The sequence below is a fragment of the Conger conger genome, chromosome 1, assembly GCF_963514075.1.
Source record: "Conger conger chromosome 1, fConCon1.1, whole genome shotgun sequence".
Lineage (NCBI taxonomy): Eukaryota > Metazoa > Chordata > Actinopteri > Anguilliformes > Congridae > Conger > Conger conger.
Genome location: NC_083760.1, coordinates 49,145,950 through 49,171,769, shown reverse-complemented (window position 1 = coordinate 49,171,769; position 25,820 = coordinate 49,145,950). Strand labels below are relative to the sequence as shown.

General features: G+C 43.6%; 1 long non-coding RNA gene across 3 annotated transcripts in view; it reads left to right on the top strand.

Moving 5' to 3' along the window:
- The window catches only part of LOC133110169 (uncharacterized), a 116,664-nt gene that overhangs the window by 49,699 nt on the left and 41,145 nt on the right, over positions 1-25,820 (top strand). For 2 of the 3 annotated variants that reach the window (XR_009704816.1, XR_009704817.1), the window contains exon 4: positions 4,896-4,985. The exons of the other annotated variant lie outside the window; for it this stretch is intronic. This is a non-coding gene — a long non-coding RNA (uncharacterized LOC133110169). The remainder of the gene's footprint in view (positions 1-4,895; positions 4,986-25,820) is intronic. 3 annotated transcript variants of the gene reach the window in all.

Below are 25,820 nucleotides of genomic sequence, written 5' to 3'. Positions count from 1 at the left end.
TCCGGATCAGCAATTTTGTCTCAGAGTCCCCTTGAATGTTTATAATTTAGAGCGAATACAAAGCTGACAGGTCTCCCTAAATATTTACTTGTCTGTACATAATTTTTAGGCATTCTAAAATATACCCCGTCACTTAACTGTTTATGGTGATCTGTTTAAATCCGTAAGCCAGCCACCCACCCTTGACTTTGCATGACTGTGGGTATTTTGACCTGACCCCCTAAACCAAAAACAGAAATCTCCCAACACTCATGCTCAATCTTGTCAGTGACTGATGGCTGCTCACCAAGTCTGGTCTCCAGCCAGTACTGAATTTGGGGAGGGTGGACTTAAAATAACAGCCTGACAAGAGGGTGGCGGGTCTGTTCATTATTTCACGGGTCCAGCTCTTGGCCTTCCAGTTCTTGGCCTCCCAGTTCTCTCCTGAACCCGAACTGAAACTGTTGTCTTTTTTGTTTTTGCATTCCCTTCCTTACATTGTCCAGCCGTTGAGCTTTCAAGGTGTTGAAAGTTATGTGGCGGCCTGAGGTTCGGGTAGTGTGTGTTTGTTAAACAAAGAATACCAAAAAAGCAACTGGGGGACTTTCCAAAGTGCCTGGAAATCGCAGTGCACTGAGGTTAGCATTAGCCAAAGCTGTGAACCTCATTACCCCTCCTCATTACACTGCGAGGGCAACCTGCTTGAAAAGGAAGTTCCCACTGAGTTTTAAATAACCTCATTTCCATTACCAGGTTAACCGCAAGCCCCATTTATTGCGTCTTTCAGCAGCTTTCTCAAAGCGCAGTGTAGGGAGAAAACAGACCATTGTCTCCGGCGTGAGCTCTTGCTGAACATTTCAACATTTGCCAGAGAAGCTTGGCCCATCGTTAACAGCTAGGAAGGGTGTTGTTCAGAGGTCCAGTTTGGTTCTGGAGATTGCAGGGTGTAGCCCTCGGGCGGAGTGCGCAGACAGAGGTGTGGATGGGTGAGGCCGCGTAGGCTCGGCTCCATCAGGACTGGCACGAGCGCTCTGGTAACTGAGGAGAGAACGCAACCACACTCCCGCCCTGCAAGCAGAAATTGCGGCTTGCAAGTTTTCGCTGCAGGACTTATATGGTAACAAATGAGCAACTGACTGTCAGCTTCATTACAGAAAGAAAAGTAAACAAGGACATGCCGGCTAATTCCAAAATAAATGACCAAAAGAATATTTAGAGAGGGATAAAGTTATTTTCCCTTGTTAATGGCAATATGGTAACGCATGTGCTCAGTGCAAAGCAGCAGCTTTCTGTCCAAACGCTATGATATCCTTCACAAACGCTATGACCTGTGTGACCCACTGATTACCATCTCTCTCCCTGGTGCACTTTGACTGACAGCTCATATGGAAGTGTGAGAATGACATGTGAAGAGAAGTGTAAAGCGTAGTGGGGATGAACAGCTTTTTAACATTTATTTATTTATTTATAAATCTGGAGAGAGTACAAGGCATTTGTCTGGCACTCTCAGAAAAAAAGTAAGGCACCAGAACACAACTGTCAGAATATCTTTCTCAGAACAGCTCTGTTGACTGTTGATGCAGGTTCAGGAATACATTTTACTTGCTTTGAGTGCATTTTGGTTATTTTTAATGCTCTAGTGTGCATTACCACTTTACCACATTTGTATGTGTATGCATTTATACACATGCATTAACAGGTATATCCATTTATTAACCTTTGTTATAATGTTGGCATGCCAATAATCAGTAGTCTTTTACTTGCTTTACTGGCTATGAGCTTCTATAGGAGTCCTATAAATGGAGGCCTAGCTTAAATAGCATTAGGGGACTTTTGTTATCCTGAATCTCCCCCCTTCCTGCGGAAAACATGTTTCTGCACAGTAGCGCTGGTTGACCAGCTAGAACACCATGGTTACTGTATGTCTGAAGAGCCAGTGGTGTTTCCCCAACTGGAAGGGTTTCTTGTTACGTTCACCATGTTCGGATCGGTAAATACGAACAGCTTTGGTCATTATATGACCACTTTGCTTCCCTCTTAAACTCGAGCCCTTGCTAGCCCTGCTAAGAAAAACAGCTCAAGCTAGGTTTTGAAACAGCTGGTAGCTGGTTGACCAGTTCAGACCAACTCCCATCTTGACATGGTTTGACCAGCTCGAGCTATGTTTTGAAAAAGACTGGCTACCAGCACTAGCTGGTTGACCAGCTCATACCCAGCTAGACAAGCTTTATGACCAGGTTGGCCATGCTAGTTGATGAACTCATACGCAGCTAGACCAGCTTGACCAGCTCAGTTTTCAAGCAGGCCAAGCTGCCATAGCTGGATTTCACAACAGTGTAGTGTTTCCATGCATCCTGTCGATTAAGTTGTCAAAGAGCTGCATGATGTGTGGAGGGATGTTGTCCATTGCTGCGGCTTCCTGTGGTGTGTTTTGTGTCAACTTGCACGTCCTTCAACACTGACCCCAACAACCTGAGCCTGTGACCCTGTAATGCCATAACGAGGGTATGAAGTGAGTCGAGAATTTCCTGCAACAGACAAGCAGCATAATCAGCCTTCAAGTGAAGTCTAAGAAAGTGTTTAAGCATACGATCATTACAATGCATCACCTCCATTTCAACATTATTAATTATACATATTATAATAGCTATTTAAAACTAACTTCTCGCCAGACATTCAGAATCAAATATTCATATCCATTACACAATAGAGTTCATATTAAAACTGGATTATAAAGGGTGATGTGTTGCCTCAGGGACTCATATTTTGGGGAATGCTGTAAACTGTCCTCACTTTCATAACATAATCAAATATGATCTTGCCTCTGGTGCTGGATTCTGGCTTCTCGGTAGGGGCACTCAGGGAAGTTCAAATGAGGACTGAATCCAGTGTAAAAACAACAGTAAAAAGCCTGGTTGTGTCAAACATACTTCATATCCTCAGGAAAGGTCTACTGATCCCTTGCTCTATGAAAGGGGGGCTGCTCATTTCTAATGGGGGCATAACCCACAGTGCAGGGAGGCCTTTTCCAGCCTTTTTTTATTTATATACATTGGCTATGCATGATAAATCACTGTGTGTATACTCAACCCCTTTCCAAGAAAACTGCCAGAGAAAATGGTAATACTTAGAAATCTTGAGGAAGATTTTAGAGATGAATGCCTCCCTTTTTTTGCGAAATGTTCGCTTTATTTGAGAGAGTTTATTAAAAAAGGTATTTCAGTCAAATTCTCTCCGTAATAATCAAAGAGATACACACAATAGACAGTAAACTGTTTATTTGTTTAAGCCAAGTGCTGACATGGTTCTCTGAGATCAGAACAGGCTGTGTGTACTGACATCCAAGTAAATTCAAGTGAGTGGGGTGAAGTCAGACAACTATATTTGTTGTTTTTCTTGGATCATTTAACCTAGATTTTTCCTATTCCTCCCAATTTGAAATTCCTGATTGTATTTATAAGAGGGTCTCATCGCTGAAACCTCAAATTTTGGAGAAGCGCACACTCCCCACACACTCGCGTGCTGATGTCAGCTGCTGCTTTTGTTTGGCTACAAAGCGGAGTTCACAGATGCATGTTGGCACGTGTATGTCAGCTGCAGAATTACATCACCCTGGAGAAAGTGGTTTGTGTGTGATTAGGAATTCTCTTAGCTTGGCTGCGGGACCCTGGTCTTTAGCTGGTTTTAGTTGTGTGGTAGCAGCCGCCAAAAGGCCATGCCTCAAAACTCGCAGCAGGCCACCCCATCTGGATGGGTTAATGTATTTTAAGCACGTATTGTTTACTACTATTTTTTGTAATTCTGGTGAGCATTGCCCAGTGCCTGAGGAACATGCAAGGAGCTGCTGGGTGGCTCATCCAGTATCTGCACTGTGCCAGTGTAGGGTCTGCAAGGCCCTGCTTAACTGGCTTTAGCATCACTCAGAGATTGGAAGGTTCAGTCGGCTGGGGTCACAGCGTGTTCTCGCACACCAGTGACCCTTGCTCCTCGATCAGGCTCCGACAGGACCACCTCTTCAGCTGCATGTCGAGTGTTGAACATCCTCCGACTCCTTCAAGGCCAGGTTGAGAACTGTGGCATTACGAGGCGCGGCGGCTAACATCATGTGCTTCGGTTGGAAGTGAAGGCTTTTCCGCACTCCCGGGTTGTCAACAGAGGTTGCGATGAGCGTCGCAACGTGAGCATGATTGGCCGTTTCTAGTTGTCCAGATAAAGGAACAAGAGAAGAAGAGAAGCAACATGCAGAGCTCCCAGTGGCACTGCTTACCTTAGGTGACCCTTAAGCTCAGGAGAATCGGCCGTGCGCAGTGCAGCTTATCCTCAGTCAGCACTTTTCACTTTGATCCAATCAAGGCCACTTTGCCTTTCGTTCCCTGCCATTTCTTTCACTAAACAACACAGGCAGCACAGTAGCTTTGCGTCTGTCAACATCAAGTGCTGATGCCTCCTTTCTTCTTTTGATATATGATGAAAAGCGAGTGAGAATGCAGTTTGGTGCATGACCATGTTTATTTGCATCTAAAGCTCTCTTACTCAGAGCATTGCTGGAATAAAGAATATGAGCTGTCTGTAAATATTACCCTTCTCAAAGGTAGAACTTACATACTACTCAGTACTCTGAGATATTGCTTTTATGATCTTTAACTCAGCAACACCCAAAGGCATGCCCAAAAGTGTTACTCGGTCAGAGCAATTTGATATTTAGCATTATAGTTTTGGGATTGTGAGATGTCCCACATGGATAAGGGTGCTTACCTCACTCCAGTGGGACCTGAGTTCCTGTCCCAACCGGGTCAGAGGTGGTCTAATCCATAAGAGCAGAGCTGGGAAGAACACCCCATGGTGTTACCCTGAATTTACAGTCCATTTCTTTTTAGAAACAAGAGCACTAACCCACCCCCCCCATCCCTCCCCAGGTGCTCACGGACATGATTTGGAAGTGCCTGCAGTCCTTGCCTTGTCCAGCTGTGACCCGTCTTCCTCTGGTCACACGTTAGAGGAAGAACGTGAGTAAATAAGCGGGGCTTAAAACCCTTTTCTCCTTCCCTCATTCACTGTAAATGGTTTATGGGCCATTGTTCAAGCCCAGAGTCAATGTCCCCTAAAGTGATAGATCAGCAATTAAGTAGCTAATGAAATAAGGAGGTCTTCTTGCCACGGTTCTGTATGAATGTGCCTGGAGGGTCCTTACAACTACTGATTGCTGCAGTTAGAGTCTGCATTGAGCAATGGCGAGGACTATCTTAATGAGAAAATGTGCCAAACATTTTAAAAACTTTTAGTTTCCTAATGATTTCAGAAAGCTGTTCTGTGCAATGCCCCCAGTTTTTTTGTGTGGAACATTCTCAGTTTCTGAGGTCCGAGGAAAAAGCGGTCCCAAGAGCTCAGTCTAATTCCTCGTTCCAGCTCTCACGTAATTAGCGAACTTCTCCGGCGTGACACTTGAAAAGGCACGACAGTCGTTTCAGACATAAATTAGCTTGTCACTGGGTCTCCAAAGTGCTGTTCAGATCAAACCTCCAATCTGCACCCCCCCCCCCCCCCTCCATCTCTCCCCTACCTCTCCTATTTTCCTCAGTGACCAGACTCAATAAGGATGTTTAAAGCTATAAATGTTATAATGTCTTTTTTGTCAAATCCCAAACGTTTTCTGTTAAGCATCGTCTCTGTTCTGCAGGAACTGTGGGGATCAATTTTAAGTTAAACACATCAAGATGTAGCTTCCAGTCAGTCTGACTGGTTCACATTGTTTTTCTCTGACAGCTGGCAGTAACTCAGAGTTTTCACCATTGGTCATAACTCTTTTCACACTTCAACTATCAACACAACATGGACTATAGAGCTATGAAACCACTGTGACCTTAATTCACTCTTCAACAATCGTTCTTTCTGTTTAAATCAATACTGCCTTTATACAGTAACCCTTCTGACTCAGAATTGACTGAGAAGGGTTTGAGTGTGTGTGATGTCTAGCAGTTTCTGTGGCTTAGTGACACATGAAAGAAAAATTGGGATGTGTCAAGTATAGACTTTTATCAACACAACAACAATTTGAAGATCATTATGGGCTCATCTGATCATGTTTCTTTCTGAACTTTATGTACTGAGGCAATGCATTGGGAGTTTTTTGAAGGTCAAAAAAGACACCTAATCACACATACACTCACCGAGCACTTTATTAGGAACATTTTTACTTTATTACACCTACAGTAACCCAGAACCACACATTACAACAGTGGTATGGAGAAGAGCATCTCTGAACACAAAACACATCACAACTTTAAGTGAATAGGCTACAGCAGTAGAAGTCTAAAACTTAAGTCTAATAAATCCCTAATAATGTGCTCGGTGAGTGTATATTTACTGACTTTCCTTTCCAGGTCTCCCGTATTGATTTAAGACTTAGCAATTGTGGAAGGACATGGGGGTCACAGATTCTATGCATTCAGCTAAGTCTGAAACTTCATTCCATAAGTAGGTCACCAATATGTGCAGATTCTCTGGAGGGTGGGTGGATATGAATGCCTAAATTAGACACAATTAAAAATAGATACAGTATACCCCACCCATACTTGTGAAAATGTGATTAAACCCATTGAACTGCCTGTACCCTGACTTCCAGTGATGTGAGAGGTAGCAAGTCAACACCTGTAGACATTACATGCCGTTAAAAGTGGAAATTTCAGTCTGACTGATGTCATATTTATAATGTACATATTTAACGCAACCAGATGGAAGATGGGGCTGCTTTGGGTTAGGTATGCCTTTCCCATTAGATTGAGTGCTGTGGAACTATTCAGAGTAATGCATTACTGACCCATTTCACATATTTAATCAGATTTGTTGTTTTACTATTTTATTCTTGGCCAGTTGGGGGTTATATTTCTACATGGCTTTGTAACATTATACTACTTGTAACCCCAGCAGCTAGAAGGTATCACTAGACGGTAACTTTTTTAAAGCAGGCATTTAATAAAAAGTCTGCAAACTGTACAACAACTCAAAGGAAATAGTCAGTAAAAAGGCTTTCTTCATAAAATGTTCCCCATGAGGTGGCTGTATGTGAAACTAAATCATTAAAGCTTCAGAATCTTGCTAGGTTGGATCTCTGAAGCATTTCTATATTCATAGGTATTTTGGCTTGATTTTGCTTAGAATGTCCAAAGATATTTTCATATTCCTTTGCAAATTATGCTTTTGGTGGAGGCTTCATGTCAGAAACTTCCAGTGAGACAAACATGTCAATCATGTTACAGAAAACTAGAGGTTAAAGACTACTGTGCCATTCAGATCACATTTGCCATCATAAGAGCTGTGTTTATACCGATCTGCCTCACCTGTAGGTCAGCTATACCAAGGGCGAACTTGAGGTGGTCTACTCTAAATTGACCCAGGCTGACAGCAGATTGGCCAATCCCAATTACAGTAGTTATGCTGCCAGTCTAGCTTTCTCAATAAGAAAAACATTACAACATGGCAGTTAATGTCATAAAGAATATCTCCAATGTGTTTCAGTTAGAGAGAAAATGAAAGCTATTGACTAAGGAAAGCACTAGAAGGGTACACAAAGCAACAGGTCTTGCCATGTCTTAAGACACAACAGCCATTAAGTCAGGGAATATTGAAAAGGGAGCTCTAGTCTGTGGATGTGGCATCTTCTGACTACCCCACTGAACTGCTACCAGAACTGTTAATGAATAAATGTATCTGTGATTTGACTAAGGAATTCAAATGTGTGTCCTACTGAACACAAATAGGTATGGTTTTCTGTTGCACTATGCTGCGCCCTCTGAAACATTCTGCTAACTCACTGATTTTAGATGGACTCAACACATGATTATAGAGGGAGAGGCATATTTCCAATTTTTTATCAATAGAACATGTGACTCAGTTTCATTATTACTTTTTGTATTGGTCATAATAACAAAGACACCTTTGTACTATTTGGAGCTTGAAAAGGCATTCTAGGTTTACATGCTGTTTGGCTGTCTAGTTAGTGTAACTCTGAGGTTTGTATCTCAGGTTATATTGAGCTCTGTCTGTGTGTGCACGTGTGTCGTAGCTAAGGTGTCTAACGGTGCTTATATATTGGAGTTTGGAGACATCAATGAGCATGCGAGTATCTGCAACAGAAGGTGATGGCACCACCTGGAGTGTGATTAGTTCCCTTGCCTGGGGACTTTGGTCTTTAGCCGAGTGGGCTAATTGTGTCTCTTGTTGTTTGGCACAGCCAGTGAGTTAGAAACCTGCAGCAGACCTGCTCGCATCACATTCACTCCTAGAAAAGTAGCACAAGTCTGTAGTCTTTAGTTCACACATCATTGCTAGTTCACAGTAGATTGTACACAAACATTTGGCAGTGGTCATTTGGCATCCCCTTAGCTCAGCTGGTGGAGCAGTGGGAACAGATGCATCAGCTGGCTGAAAGCATTTCAGAAAGATACTGCAGAATTGGGACCTGCCGATAATTACAACAGGCTATTCCAAACTACCAGAAAATAAAACGGGGAATAAGAAAAAATGGTCAGGAAACAAAACAAAAATGAAACGTCGCAATCTCTATTCAGCTGGTGGCCCTGGGGCGCACTGTGTTCATACCCTTTTGATCAGTGAGAATTATGTAAAATATGCATCAGTATCTGTGTCTTTAAAGTGTCAGCATGCCGACCACTGATGACAAAATAAGTAATGGCTATACATAAGAGGGCATGTACTTTATCTGTAAAGCAATGCATGAATAAGATGTACTGTGTATGTGTGTGGATAGTCTGGGGAGAATTTATTTTTTTTGCTCATATGCACCTTTAAAAAAAAAAATCTGGCCCCTTGAAAGAAGTAGTCCTGATATATGAGCAGCCATAAGCAGGAAAAATTCCCTTCTGAAGCTGTTGTAGGATTAACAGCTTTTGAGCAGTCAAAGAGACTCCATCGCCATAATGGGTGGGCTTAGAACGGCACACATCCAGCATTGGGGTAGGGAGAAATGGGCCTGAGAATTTGGGCAGTTGTCTTTGGCAACGTAGTCTCTAATTCTAGCACATAAAAGGTGATTCATTTTGTGAGAATGTGAAATATTTCTTAATATTTTCTGTATTCTGCTTCACAGCTAATCATCAACGGTTCCATATTGAACACAGGCCATTTTGTCATAACTTAGATTAATTATCTGTGAAATTCTCGAGGTCCTGTATTACGTTTCATTTGCGAAATGCTATTTAAAAAATATCACTAACCCTGTAAAAAAAGCCCCAAAAAAACAAAACAAACCAAAAATATATGAAAAACACTGTTGGGAAAACCCATTTGTTTTATAATTCATCACGTGAGATGTAATCCAATGAATAATGAATGCTTCGTTGACTGGTGTCTGTGGACTAGACGGCAGGTCATGAATTATGGATTGTTATTCCTGGCGAGGCACTGAAACTGGGTGGCAGGGTGGCCCTTCCAGCGCAATTTTGTTTACAGTTTATTTTTTCACTGTTTGATCTCATTGGTCTTAACTCCCTTCTTTGCGTGGTAATCATTAACACAACAAAAGGAATGTGTTCCACGTATAGGGAGGAAGGAAGTATGCTTGCAATACCCACCGTTACACTTGGGACAGGGGCGTGGTAGTGGGGGGAAAAGTGGAGGGGGGGGCATTAATTTGCGGAAAACTTCAGCCACCTGTCTAGATATTTTGTTCATAGCTGTTAATGTTAGCTAGCCATTTTATTTATGTCTCCAGCCACACAAAACCGAGTGTGCAAATAGCTAACATTAACACAAAAATGAAAGCCCACTATTTTGGAGTGTGTGCCACAGTTGCTAAAAATAGATCAGCACATATTTCAAACAAAGTAAATAGCATATTACCTTATTGCATTCAATAATAACAGCTTATTATATATGTGTTCTGAAAGTTAGGATGCCTCTTTTTCTCATTTGTACTGAGTGTTTACTAAACATGTGCATAAATAGTCTGTGAATGTATGGAAAGGGGTGTGTGCATCATATAGACTGACATTTATTGACATTGCTCTGGCCTTTTTCAACTATCTGCCAGTAATGCCATTGCTACGGAAATGTAGACTGCCTTGACACTTGCTGTGAAAGTCAGTTGTAGATCAGTTAGGCTACTATTTCAGTTTATAGCCCACATGCAAAACAGGATGTGGCCAGGTTAGCTGGCTGCTGTAGTTCTATTGCTCTTGGTACTTATTATTATTTCAGCATTATTTCAATTTGCTGTATCAATATGGGCTCCAGAATAATTTGGACCCTTGATAAATATGCACGAAAAACACATAATACAATTATTGACATAAGCTTTATTTTCCAACATGTGTAAAGTAGTGTGTTTTATTGATTCATTGGAATCAATGAAAGTCTTACATTTTTCAAATTTACTTCCAAAATTAATAATATAATTCCCAATTTCACATTGTTTGATTTTACTTACAGTAATTGTTATGGGTGCCAATCATTTAGGCACCTATGTTTTTCAGAAAAAGTACCTTTTTTATGATTACCTTTTATAAAAAACATTGAAACACAATAAATGCATTGAAATGAGTATTATAATGCTTATAATAAACAATGTAGATAATGATCTATATTTTATGTTCAAATATATAAGAAAACTACAGTGAGCAATTTATTAATTTATTATGAACCTCTACACCAGCTTGTTAATACAAATATTTAGTCAGCTAATCATGTGGCAGCAACTAAATGCATAAAATCATGCAGACATGTTCAGACCAAATGTCAGAATGTGGAAGAAAAGTGACTTTGGCCGTGGAATGATTCTTGGTGCCAGGGTGGTTTGAGTAGAACTGCTGATCTCCTGTGATTTTCATGCACAACACTCTCTAGAGAATGGTGCGAAAAACAAAAAGCATCCAGTGAGCAGCAGTTTTGCGGGCAGAAATGCATTGTTAATGAGAGACATCAAAGGAGAAGGGCCAGGCTGGTCGAAGCTGACAGGAAGGTGACAGAAACACAAATAACCACACATTGTAACAGTGGCATGCAGAAGAGCATCTCTGAACACACAACGCATCAAACCTCTAAGTGGGTACTGGTGCTTTATATAGCCCCTCCCATTAGTCGTAAGCATCATGTGAGGGGGCGGTGCTTCTCGAGTTATCTGTCCAAACTAGCTGTCTGGGCCTCATTATTTTTACTTTACAGCACTTTTAATCAAGGGCACCAATAATTCTGGAGCCCACTGTAGATTATTATCTGGCTGCTTGGGGAACCTACTGACTTGACTGAAAACACAAAAAATATGTGTACATTAGTGATCATTCTCCGTAGCACAAGCGTGAACGCTGCGGTAAATTATTCATCAAATGGAAACAGGATAAGAACACAAGTAATGCAATAACTTTGTAGAACATGGGAAGTACACGCCAGCCTTATGTAGCCAGCAAATGCAAATTTGGGTCAAAGATGGAACGGTTTATGAAAAAATATGCTTTTCCTCAGCTCCACCTGATATACGGTACTTGAGGTTTGTCATTTACATACAGGTTGAATATATTTATTAGAGTCTGTGCATTTTATTGGGACTGATAATAATGTTATGCTAGCTCCATATGGCTAGAAACCTTATATGTGGATGCTATCACTGTACTAAAACTGAAAAGTAGAAACCCGGTGCCATTTCATCGACAGAGGTATCGCTTTTCCGAGGAGAAACTTTGTTGTGCTTGTAATTATGAGCAATTATCTTGTAATGTAAAGACCTATAACAACAATTGTTTTGTTATTTTGGTTATGTACTCATGCACTTTGAGTGTGAGAGGATGCAATGACAATGAGTCAGTTGAAGTGCAGACTGTTAGCTTTAATTTGAGGGTATTTTGATCAATGTTGGATGAACCATTTAGAAATTATAGAACCTTTTCTGGCATTTTTTATATTTGGCTGCATATCCTTTGCATGCAATCAATGACTGCTTGAAGCCTGTGATGCAATTTTCTGACTTTTTGCCTTCAGTCTCCTCTTCAGCATGTGAAATGCATGATCAGTTAGATCAGATCCAGTCATTGAAGAAGTCAAAAGATTTTACACTTTTTGGTCATCAAAATTTGGTTTTATCTGAGCAAATAAAATAATTCTGTAGACTTCAGAATTCACTGTTGAAACTCAGTGCAGACACATCATCGATGAAAACAAGTGAGCCTGTTGCACTGGCAGCCATACAGGCCCAAGCCAAAACACCACCGTGTTTCATGGATGAGGTGGTGTCCATTTTCTTTTTTCTCCTCACTGTCCTCTTTCCATCATTCTGGTACAAGTTAATCTTTGTCTCATCTGTCCAGAACTCTTAGGGCTCTTTGAGGTGCTTTTTAGCAAACTGTAATCTCGCCTTTCTATTCTTCAGGCTAATCACATTTGTAGTGTCACTGATGTAGTCTTCTCTGTATGATAGACGTTGACACATCAACCATCCACGAGAGTGTATTTTTTAAATCTGTTGGGCTGTTGTCATGGGGGTTTTCTTCACCATAGAGAGTATTCTCCGGTCGTCCACTAAAGACGTCTTCCTCGGTCTACTGGGTCTTTTGTTTTTTTCTTATTAATAATGAACTGAACTGTTGACTTGGGCATGCCCAGGGTTTTTTGCAATGTTCCTGATTGATTGATTTTCACTGCTGTCTCCCTCAACAACAATCTCCAAATGCAAAAAGTCTAGAATCAAGAGTAGACAAAAACAGCTCTCTTCTGCAATCACTAACGACACAAATGAATACACCTGTCTAATGAAACACATCTGTGAAGCCAATTCAACAGACAGAGTGAACTCCTGAATGTCTTTTAAAAGTAGGTAACCGTCCTATAACATAGTCGTTTATGTTTCTGGCACACACATTTAGGGGAAATATCTTCTAGTTTTACCCTCGTAGTAAGTTTCAATGTTTTCTTTTAAAAAGAACTGTCCATCCCACCACCTCCCAAAATTAAAGCACAAGTTTTATAGCAGCCATTGGCATTACTATTACCTGGCTTATATGCGAATGTGGTGTGATGCAGGACTGGTGGTGGCCAGACATAGACAGACTAGACAAAACGAAAAGTTTCATGACCAAACTCAAACAGAAATACCGGAATAAAAGGCCAATCTGGCAACCCAAAATGTTCTAAAGTCACAACGAGGACGCAAACCCGCCGTCCCCATTTCAGCAAAGCCCGCACAACCACTCTCAAATACTAACACTTCTCCAGGCCTGTGAAACAGACCTTAAATAGTCCAATGATATGGTAATTGGCCACAGCCACTGTGATTACAGTGCATTACAGCTGTGACCATACCTGTTGGTAGAGCATGTGCTGCTCCCTGGTGGACCTTAATTTACCTTCATGGTACAACAGTGGGTATCATGTTGTTTTGGGACAGACCTGTTGTTTTTGTGAATTTGATTCCCAAATAGGACTTTGCTTAAGCATTGGCATTGGCCGTGGATTGGTGATTTTTTATTTTTGCAGTGGTAGACCAACTGGCTATTCCCCCTTGGCTTTAGAGTAGCAACTGAACACTGTCAGCAAGCCTCTGGTTAGTTTTATAAACTAACGTCATGTTAGCTAGGTTACTTTTCCTACCAGATATTGTTTAGCTAGCAACTAGGTTAATTTAATGAGAAAACATATACAGTGGTGTGAAAAAGTGTTTGATTTCTTATTTTTTTGCATGTTTGTCACACTTAAATGTTTCAGATCATCAAACAAATGACCAATGACCAATAAATGAAGGTTTTTATTATTAAGGGAGAAAAAAAAATCCAAACCTACATGGCCCTGTGTGAAAAAGTGATTGCCCCCCCTGTTAAAACATAACTTAACTGTGGTTTATCAAACCTGAGTTCAATTTCTCTAGCCACACCCAGGCCTGATTACTGCCACACCTGTTCTCAATCAAGAAATCACTTAAATAGGACCTGCCTGACAAAGTAAAGTAGACCAAATGATCCTCAAAAGCTAGACATCATGCCGAGATCTAAAGAAATTCAGGAACAAATGAGAAAGAAAGTAATTGAGATCTATCAGCCATTTCTAAAGCTTTGCGACTCCAGCGAACCACAGTGAGAGCCATTATCCACAAATGGCGAAAACATGGAACAGTGGTGAACCTTCCCAGGAGTGGCCGGCCGACCAAAATTACCCCAAGAGCGCAGTGACGACTCATCCAAGAGGTCACAAAAGACCCCACAACAACATCCAAAGAACTGCAGGCCTCACTTGCCTCAGTTAAGGTCAGTGTTCATGACTCCACCATAAGAAAGAGACTGAGCAAAAATGGCCTGCATGGCAGAGTTCCAAGACAAAAACCACTGCTGAGCAAAAAGAACATTAAGGCTCGTCTCAATTTTGCCAGAAAACATCTTGATGTTCCCCAAGACTTTTGGGAAAAAACTCTGTGGTCTGATGAGACAAAAGTTGAACTTTTTGGAAGGTGTGTGTCCCATTACATCTGGCGTAAAAGTAACACCGCATTTCAGAAAAAGAACATCATACCAACAGTAAAATATGGTGGTGGTAGTGTGATGGTCTGGGGCTGTTTTGCTGCTTCAGGACCTGGAAGACTTGCTGTGATAAATGGAACCATGAATTCTGCTGTCTACCAAAAAATCCTGAAGGAGAATGTCCGGCCATCTGTTCGTGACCTCAAGCTGAAACGAACTTGGGTTCTGCAGCAGGACAATGATCCAAAACACACCAGCAAGTCCACCTCTGAATGGCTGAAGAAAAACAAAATGAAGACTTTGGAGTGGCCTAGTCAAAGTCCTGACCTGAATCCTATTGAGATGCTATGGCATGACCTTAAAAAGGCGGTTCATGCTCGAAAACCCTCCAATGTGGCTGAATTACAACAATTCTGCAAAGATGAGTGGGCCAAAATTCTTCCACAGCGCTGTAAGAGACTCATTGCAAGTTATTGCAAACGCTTGATTGCAGTTGTTGCTGCTAAGGGTGGCCCAACCAGTTATTAGGTTTAGGGGGCAATCACTTTTTCCACACAGGGCCATGTAGGTTTGGATTTTTTTTCTCCCATAATAATAAAAACCTTCATTTAAAAACTGCATTTTGTGTTTACTTGTGTTGTCTTTGACTAATATTTAAATTTGTTTGATGATCTGAAACATTTAAGTGTGACAAACATGCAAAAAGAAAAAAAGAAATCAGGAAGGGGGCAAACACTTTTTCACACCACTGAATATGATGTGATGGTTCCTAATTTTAAAATGTCAAAGATAGGTTCATTTGTTAAAAGGGGTTGGTCCAGTTCTGTGTCCATCTAGGTGGCTTGGTGGAAGCTGATATGCCAGGCTGATATTAATCAGAGATTGAAGATTGTGACAAGAAAACTCCCTAACATTGCCTACGAAGCTGGATATACCAGGTTGTTTACCTAAAATTTTGTGCAAAAAATAGAAAGAATTTGAAGACAGGCTGGTTATGTTGATTAGATAAGCAAGAGGCAAATGTTAGAAAATAGGGAACTGTAGTCCTATAACTTGCTGTTATCGCATACATGTGCTGTTCTATTTCTTTATTAGCTTCACTTTAAGCTCTATGGGAATTGGATTTTATCCAATCTCGAGACTGAAAAACGATCTACGCAACGCCATCTTGATGGCCAATCAGGGCAAAGATGTGCTTTAGCAACCGAATTTACATACGGTGACATCGCAGGCCGTCATTCTTTCTTCTCAAATTTTCAGCGCAAGGTTAGCAACCTAGCTGGAGACTTACGTTTCTACCACGCCGAAGTTCTTCGTCTGCGAGCAGAAACGCGCCGCTGTGAGGAAGGAGCTTTTTTTCCCGACTCAAAGGCCCTCGCTAGACGACGTCGAGCTCGAAGATTCGCCATGAAGCAGTGCCAAGGGTGCGACGCAGCCGTGGAGGGTACGGACCCTCACACTGCTTGCGTTATGTGTCTCGGCGAGACCCATGCTCTCGCGGCCTTAACTAAGGTGACCTGCACCGCCTGCGCTGCACTCGGGGCGCAGGAGCTACTGCGCCGGGCAAGCATGCACCGCGAAGACGCCAGTTGGGCTGACTTCCCGGAGCCTTTTGCCATGCACTCTCAGGAGGACAGACCGAACCTGCGCGATGGCAGGGTTCCGTCTGACACGGCCCATCTGGAAGAGGCGCTCCTTAACCCTCGCTAACAGCTCTGGGGACGAGGACGACGACCTCCTTCTCCACTCTAGTGACCAGGAGATGCTTCCAGACGACAGTTTGGAGCCTTCCGGCTCTGTCGCTATCCCAACGGCGACGGGTGAGTTGGAGTACCACCCCTCCCTGTTGAAAGACTTTCCGGTCGTGATGAAAGCGGCGGCGACCAGAGCGGAGCTCCCCTGGCCCCCTCCTCCTGCAGCGCCTGTAAACCAGCTGGTGGCTCCAGTGTACAGGCGCGACACATCGAGGCACGGTGTGCAACCGACCCCCGTCTGCCCGTCTGTACAGCACTGCGTGCAGCTTACCTGGGACAAGCCTTTCTCTACGAAAGCCCCGGTAGTGTCTTTTTCGCCTTTCACGGTGGTGTTAGGCCGACAAAAGCTTCGGACGGAAGGGGTTCCGCGACTCGAAGATTCCTTGGCTACTCATCTCCTCGCCTCCACAGCAAGGTGGAGCGCAAGGAAGCCTAACCTTTTCACTCGGTCTGGGCAGATATCAGCTGCCTTGTCTGAACATTCGTTTATCTGCGGTTCCCAAGGCGCCAATGCAACAAACAATCTTGCTATCCTAGCGATAGCACAGACGAACTTGATCGAGTCCCTTACTTCCTCCCTCGCAGATGATGTTTCTGCTGAGCTGAGGAAGAACGCGGGCGCAATCCTGCACCTCACCCAGGTGTTGGCACAGGATTTTGGACGGATTATGGGCTGGAGTGTAGCCTCTCTCCGGCACTTATGGCTAGCGAACTCGGCACTCCCTGAAGCGGACAAGGTCCCCCTCCTTGATGCCCCAGTCTCTCTCGACGGTCTCTTCGGTCCAGCGGTGACCGAAGCGATAGCGAGGTTTAAGCGACTGGATGAGGAGAGACCCACTCTGCAGAAGCACCTGCCTCTTGCTTCAGATACAAGACGCCAGGATCGCCGTTCGTGGTCTAAGACTCGACGCACTCCTGTGTCGTCAGCCCGGCGCTCAATTGAGGAGCAGCCCGGTGGCCGTAGAGACGCTACCACTATTGCTAGCGGCAAGGCTTGGACGAAGCCGTTCAACCCTGCTGCACCCAGGGCTCACCCGCCTCAATCGAAAGCCCAGAAGCGTTCCTGAATCTCCGCGGGAGAGTGTCATAGAGGCGATCCGGTCGAGTGGACCGGACACCCCTCCTGTATCACTGACTTTACTAGCGCCTACTCGGGAGCGAGTTTCGCCCTTACAGTCACAAAGCACACTCCCCCTATTGTTACACAAACATTTCCCTTGCCCTCTGCCTCAAAGCTGGCATCAGCGCTTGGTGATTTCTCGGTCAAAAGGGGCCTTTTTCCCCGACATTCAGGCAGTATTGGAGTCCTCGCCGGCTCGGAATCGAAGCCGGCCAGGACTCTACGTCGGCCTATCACAGATAAGCACCAAGTCGCTGGCTCGAATTCGACCCCACCCCCACTTAAGAGCCCGGCTTCTGCAGATTCAGAAGCCCGTGGTACAGTCTGCACTGCTTTCAACCAGGTCCGCGTTCAACCTTTGTGCTTGGACTCGGAAGTGCAAGCTGACGCCATGGCTCAGTACTGTAATCAGAGTGGGCTACGCGTTACAGTTCGCTGTCCCCCCTCCTCCTTTTGTAGGAGTAAGGGAAACAAATATGCCCCTGCATCTAAACAGCGCACTTTCCCAAGAGATAGAGACTCTCTTGGCAAAAAGCACGATCCGCCTAGTCCCCAAACACGACGAAATGTGAGGGTTTTATTCCCTTTATTTCCTCGTTCCAAAGAAAGACGGCGGTGTGAGACCAATACTGGACCTGCGAGCTCTGAACCGTCATTTGGTGAAACGACGTTTTCAGATGCTAACGCACAAGCGCGTAATGAGCTCAATCAGCCAAGGGAACTGGTTCACGCTCGTAGATTTAAAAGACGCTTACTTCCATGTGAACATTGTACAGCGCCATTGGCAGTACCTTCGTTTCGCTTTTCTGGGAAGAGCGTACGAATTTACCAAACTCCCATTCGGTCTGTCCCTGGCACCCCGCACCTTCGAAATGGTGGCGCGGGCTGCTATCGCCCCGTTGCGACAACAGGGCATACGTGTTTTAACGTATCTGGACGACTGGCTTGTGTTAGCCCCTTCCAGGGAGTTGGCTGCGAAACACACAGAGATGCTGATAACCCACATCGAAGGATTGGGTTTCACCATCAACCGCGACAAGAGTGTTTTCACCCCGAGCCAGTGTGTTCAGTACCTAGGGCTCCGGCTGAACTCATTGTCAATGACGGCGCGTCTCTCTCAGGAGAGAATTGCTTCCCTGAGAGGCCACGCTTGCCGATTTCTCCCAGGTCGCTGCATCAGTGGAATCACGATTATGCGCCTGTTGGGTTTAATGGCGGCAGCAATCGCCGTGGTTTCCGTTGGGATTGCTACGCATGAGACCGGTGCAACTCTGGCTCAAGCGAATGCATTTCGATCCAATGAGAGACCGCGCAAAGCTGTTTCGCATTCCGCAGTCGGTTGTGAGAGCACTCTCGTACTGGCGAAATGGGCGAATGCTGAGTGTCGGTGTGCCAATGGGTGCTATCTCCACTCATGTCCCTGTATACACAGACGCCTCCACCAAGGGGTGGGGGGCGGTCTGCAATGGAATGATGGCGAGCGGGTTGTGGAACCCTCCTCTGCCTCATATCAATGTGCTAGAGATCACAGGAGTATGGCTTGCATTACAACGGTTCGAACCCCTTCTTCGGGGCAGACACGTTCTAATCAGAAGCGACAACAAAGCGACAGTCGCTTACGTAAACCGACAGGGCGGCACCAAATGTCCACATCTACACCGGCTGGCGGTGAGGATCTGGACTTGGGCATACCCGCGAGTTCGCTCCTTACGGGCGCTCTACGTCCCGGGGCAGCTGAACTGCGGCGCAGACCACTTGTCTCGGGGCGGTCCCTCCCCCCTAGAGTGGTGTCTTCACCCACTCGTGGTAGCGGAGGTGTGGTCACGCTTTGGGAAAGCGAGAGTGGATTTATTCGCCTCCCGACAGAATGCGCATTGCCCATTATGGTTTGCGATGACAGCAACCGGCTCGCCCCCACTGGGAGTGGACGCGCTAGCCCATTGCTGGCCCAAGGGCCTCCTTTATGCCTTCCCTCCCTTTGGTCTGGTACCGCAGGTACTAGCCAAAGCAAGAGAGGAGAGGAAACCCCTGATTTTGATCGCGCCAGATTGGCCGCACAAACAGTGGATGGCCGATGTAGCCCTGCTGCTGACCGGCGTCCCGTGGCGACTTCCCCAGCGCCGGGACCTCCTGTCTCAGGGGGCGGGGACCATTTTTCATCCCCACCCAAGCAGGCTGCGCCTCACGGCTTGGCCCCTGTTAGGAGCAGGCTCGTGAACATGGGATTGAGCGAGGCAGCTGTAAATACTATACAGCATGCTCGCGCTATCTCAACTACAATGGCTTATAAAGGCAGATGGGAGGCCTTCGAGACTTGGTGTCTCGAACGCTCTCAGGACCCCCTGGTGTGCCCTGTATCCGTAGTGCTCAACTTTGTGCAGAGCCTACTTGATAAGGGGTTATCTTTGTCCACGTTAAGGGGGTATGTCTTCGCAATTTCTGCGTGCCATACTGGCTATGGTGGCTCTACGGTGGCTGCCCACCCCCTGGTAAAGCGTTTTATCCAGGGCGTCCGGCGTCTGAAACCCGTGGCCCCACCCCGTGTTCCGCAGTGGGACTTAACGGTGGTACTAAAAGCCTTGTGTAGCCCTCCTTTCGAACCGCTGGAGAGCGTTGAGTGGAGAGCTTTGTCCCTTAAGGTGGCGCTGCTTACTGCGCTAGTTTCTGCTAAGCGAGTAAGCGATTTATGCGCCTTGTCTGTGCACCCGGACTGTCTCTCCTTTTCAGGATCTGACAGAGTTGTGCTGAGACCGAACCCTGCGTTTACCCCGAAGGTTATCACCACGTCCTTCCGCTCACGGGTATTGGACCTGGTGGCTTTCAAGCCCCCTCCTCATGACGATGAGGAGGATGCTATGCTGCATAAACTTTGCCCAGTGCGTGCTCTGTCGATATACGTACGACGTTCGCAGCCTATTCGACAAGCAGATCAGCTGTTTGTCTGTTATGGTGCTGCTGCTAAGGGAAAACCTGTTACGGCACAGAGATTTTCCCATTGGCTTACTGATGCAATCAACTGGGCGTATGAGTGTATGGGCTTGCCCCCTCTGTCGGAGGTTCGCGCCCACTCTACTCGAGGCATGGCAGCTTCTCGGGCACTTTTTAAAGGGGTCAGTGTGCAGGACATTTGTACAGCGGCGTCATGGAGTTCGCCATGCGCCTTTGTGCGTTTCTATCTGATGGATGCATCGACACCGTCGGTGGCGCATGCAGTCCTGAGCTCAGAGGCGTGCATGTTTATATTGGCCATCTCCCGGCTTGGGTATTCGGTAGCTGGTTTACATGAACCGAGCGCTGGGGATGGTTGTGGCTCCTCGGTTTATACAGTCCCCCTTTTTTTCATGCATAAAAAAGGGCTGGCTATTGAGGGGAGCCCCTCTTGATTGGCTATCACTGCCATCGCCTGTTGTTCTGCATCAGGGGGCTGATGTTGACGACAGGGCGTGGGCTGTAGGGTTCCCATAGAGCTTAAAGTGAAGCTAATAAAGAAATAGAACTTCCGGGTACAGCGGTACCCATTGTTCTATGAGTTATTAGCGAGCTTTAAGCTTCACAGGCCCTGTCTCTTTCCTTCGCTGAAAATTTGTCTCGAAGAAAGAATGACGGCCTGCGATGTCGCTTATATAGCCACCGTATGTAAATTTGGTCGCTAAAGCGCATCTTTGCCCTGATTGGCCATCAAGATGGCGTTGCGTAGATCGTTTTTCAGTCTCGAGATTGGATAAAATCCAATTCCCATAGAGCTTAAAGCTCGCTAATAACTCATAGAACAATGGGTACCGCTGTACCCGGAAGTTACAATTGCCATTAACATGGATGGCATAGCTGGGGATGGAGGAATATTTGGTATTCCCATTAAAAGATAAAATTATGTCTGTCTACCTGACAATTTGCTGTGGTTAAAGGTACAAGGCAATTTATCTTGTGCTGAATGGATCTTGCCATATTATGCTAATGCAGTGGGTCCGTGCTTTTTCAGAATGAGCTAAACTCTGAACACCTGCCTCCAAAATGAGACATTGATGTACAGAATAGATGACCCTTTGTGATGTTTTTCACGTTTGTATGAAGAATATTTTGCTGAAACAGCTGACTGTAATGTCAATTATACAGTGGGCTTCAGAATTATTGACACCCTTGATAAATATGCACAAAAAGTGATGTAAACTAAAAATAATAATACAGCTATTATTTTTGGCATAAGCTTTATTTTCCAACATGCTAAAAGTAGTGTGCTTTAAGTCTTACAGTAATTTCCCCAATGTTCCACAATTATTGGTTTAATATGTTGTGGAAACACCTCTGGCAAAGATGACTGTCATGAGCCTTTTCCTATAATTTGTGATTTGATTAGAGAACACATTTGGAGGGATTTTGGACCATTCCTCCATGCAGAACATTTCATAATAACTGATATCCTTGTGATATGTCCCCCATTTTCATTTCAGACCACATGTTTTTAATGTGATTTAAGTCTGGAGACTGAGATGGCCATTGCAGTACACGGTTGTTGTTTTTACTTTTTCTGCGGGAATGTTGATGTATGCTTGGAGTCATTGTTCTGCTGGACAATCTATGACCAAGACTCAGCTCCTAGCAGAGGCAACCATATTTTGTTTCCAAAATTTCCTGGTACTTTGTTGAATTAATTGTGCCATTGATCTTAAATAGGACCACTGGCAGCAAAAATCTCAAAAATGTAAATGACCCACCACTATATTTGACAGTAGGTATGAGGTGTTTCTCCTTGTATGCATTCCATTTTGCTGCCAGACATGTTGATGGTATGTATGGCCAAAACGTAACATTTTGGTCACATCTCTCCATAGCACTCTAGCAGTCATAATTCCAATGAGATTTGGCAAACTCAAAATGCTTGGTTTTGTTTATTGTGCTCAGTAAGGGCTGTCTTGTGCCACCCTTCCAAAGAGTTTGCTGGTAGGGAAGTTTTTTTTTTTTTTTTTTACTTGGAGATTCCAAAATACAACCAATATCTGCAATTCTTAAACTGCGATCCTTGACTTCTGGCCTCCATTCCATATGTTTTACACCTTTTTATTATTGTCCTTACAATGCTAAGCGGTATGTTTAACCGTTTATGTTTGTTTTTTTGGCCCATTACCTGACTTGTGATGGTCAATTACGGTCTGTCTTCTGAATTGACAGTTTTTTGGCTTTTCCCATGTTGATGGTTGACAAAGGGATTTTCTATACTCTACTCTAGTAAAATCGTATTGCCAATTTTGCTTTTTTTGATTTTATTTACAATAATTGTTAGGGGTGCCAATCATTTTGGCACCTGTGGTACTAAATAAAAAACACAGAAAAATAATTAGTGTGTGTGTATATGTGTGTGTGTGTGTATATATATATATATATATATATATATATATATATATATATATATATATATATATTCTATATATATAGTTTTCCTGTATGTTTGAACATCAAATACAGATCCTTATCCATGTTGTTTATTATATGCAGCCTTTTTTATATTTTTATTAAGGGTGCCAATATTTGGAGCCCACTGTATGTCACACAATACAGTATGTCATACACATTTCAAAACAATATTGCTATAGCTAGAGTACTTATATGCTTTTCAAATAGGATCTTCTAGATCTTAGAGGTTTAGTCAGTTCATTTGCAATGTAGACCTTTGCCTAAATTGCATGTAACACCAACAAAGTGTTTATTCAGGGCTAATTTGCTCCTACTTGCTGCCATAGAAAAACTCTTCTTCATTAACATAATATCATGTTGAAAATGTATCTGCAAAAATGAATATAAACCATTTCATTTTCTGAGCACATTACACTATTGTTCATTTATAAATTTTACTGAATTACAGTATGATGAATAGACCAGTCCACCTACAAATTGCACATTATACATATCTTACATATCTGTGTTATCTATATATCTATATATATTCATTGCTTTGTGATTGTAGATATTGATTTTCCGTATAAATGTGCTATATAAACGTTTGCTATTTCTGCAATATTCCAACTGCAGGCTTCACCACTCCACTCTCATTTACAATAAAAAATGGGAATAGGGATTCAAGCCTCTAATATATCTAGTTTTATTATACATGGTTAAAACACGCAAGTCCACATGTATGTACTATGTATGTATGTGCATGCGTGCGTATACATATATATGTGTTTTTCATTGAACTGCATTTTTTTTAAAGACGCAAGCCACTTCAAAGGAAGCAGTGCAGGGTAGGAGAGAGAAGGATTAGTCATTAGAGTGTATTTCTGGACTTCAAATGCTTTATTTCTGCAATAAAAGAGAACAGAAAGAAAATAGATTTCAGAAGGGGGGTGTAATGCAATTCATATACCTATTCATATACCTTACAAATCAATGGCTTATACACATGTACCTGCCTGTTGGTCTATGTTTTCTTTATTATGGCTGTCAGGATATTTTAATGCAGACCTATTTATACAAGCCCCCTAAAACAGTGGCTATCTAGCGATGTAGTGCCAAACCTCCAAAAGTGATGACCTTGGCAAGCAAGCGATACAGGACTTATGCTGTGAGTTTTTAAATAAATAATCAGCTTGGCTGCCAGTGTGCCCATTCAACACAATAACTACCTGACACACTGACACTGGATTGACAGGGACTGAGAGAATCGGTAAACACTGCGCTGCTCTTGCACAGGCTAGCCGAGTGTATCTTGAGCGTCGTAGACACTTACATTCTGGGACGACACATATCTAAATTCACTCCAAAACAATGTCTAGCTTTCACCTGCTGTCTCTTGCCGACACATTGGGAACAACTGACATGTAATTAGGCAACCCTTGGAAGAGGTTCCAATTTGTTGTGGAGAAAGTGTCACATTGCTCCCTACATTCTCTCCTATGCTTACTGATTAAGGTGGAGTTTGGTATTTTGGTCATTTTTTGGGAACTATTTATACAACATACTGTAGCTTGCATATACCCTTATTCTGTGTCAGTTTAGGACATTGTTTTGTCTTTGTAGTGCAAGGCCTCCTCCTTCATGACGTCTTTTGGATTTATAAAAAAAAGAAGGAATGAAAATATGTGGATGAATGCAAACATACAGGCACAAAAATGTGTGGCTCAGAAGCTTAAGTTTTCAAATGAAAGCTTTGGTATATTTTGGACAGTTGTTGAAGGCAGGGATTTCAGACTGACATTGATGACTGCTTTAGATCATTTAGTGTTCTAGGTATTTCCAGCAGCTAAAATAATGTAATATTTCTGGAAATATGGATGTCTAGCCTTTATGTTCCTATTCCTATTTTTATGTGACTACAAAACCAGACATGATTTTTAGTACCTTTAAATTGTGTTTGGATTAATTTGTCCTTCAGCTTTGTCAAAAGACCTTCCAAAAAATTATATTAATCATTTTTCACTTTTAAGACTATAGAAATGTAACTGTCTGTTAACTCTGTTTTCAAAAATCCCTGAGAAAAATTGCTCTCCTCCGCACACACACTAAACATTTTTTAGTTTATATTTTGTCAGTTTAAAAAATGTGACCGTGATACTGTTTCCAAGTCAAGGTCACTATTCATCTTGGGAATATGGTTTCTCCGACGTCTTGCTGCACTTACTGTATTTTATTCAATGCTTTCAATTCAATTGAGAATGGCAGAAGGGTCTCTTGAAGGGTCATGCATTTTCATACAAAAAGATAACTGAGATTAGAAAAGAATGCCCTTGGCTCTTATTCATATGAACTAACAAACTGAAACTGAACCGTGCTATCTTTCTTATCTTATCTCAACTCGTGAGTGGCAGCCCATCTAAGCAGGCGATTATGCAGCCAAAACACGTCTGACTCAACTTGTTAGCATTTCCCTCATGTCCCCCACTTCTGTCCCACCCCCCTTCACACACAGTTGCCTTGTACAATGGAGTGTATTTCCACCCAACCTGGTTCCCTGTTTCCTCCACTTCTACAGTGGGGCAAAGGAGGTATTTATTCACCATGACCACCCTGGTGTGGAATCGTTTTGGATTTTGATCCTGACAAATCCGCCTCAGCCCAGTCGTCGTTATGCAGGATGACCCGCTAGGCAGAGGCCTGTAGACACTGGGCCTTCTGTACTCATCCACACAGTGGTCCTGGTGCTGGTAGACTCATTTCTCCTGGTTGGTGGCCCCACGGAGCTGATGCTTTTATCCAAAGCCACTTAGTTGATTAGACTAAGCGGGGGGCAATCCCCCCTTGAACCACCTGTCTTCCGAGTCCCAGTCATGTACCTTGGCCAAAAGGCTACAGGCTGGTTGGTCTTAGATAGGGTTACAAGCTAGGCCTGTTGTGGCATGTCGGCCTGTGTTAGGGGTGGAGGGGAGATTGAGGGGGGGGCTACTTGCGATGAAGTGTCAAGCCCATGAAGGTCTCACAGGGTGCCTAAGAGGTATTTACAAAATGTGCCCGCCCTGTTACATTTTCAAGGCAGTGTTGAAATGAACAAGGAAAAGAGGTAATGCCTCTTGCAGGTTGCGCACT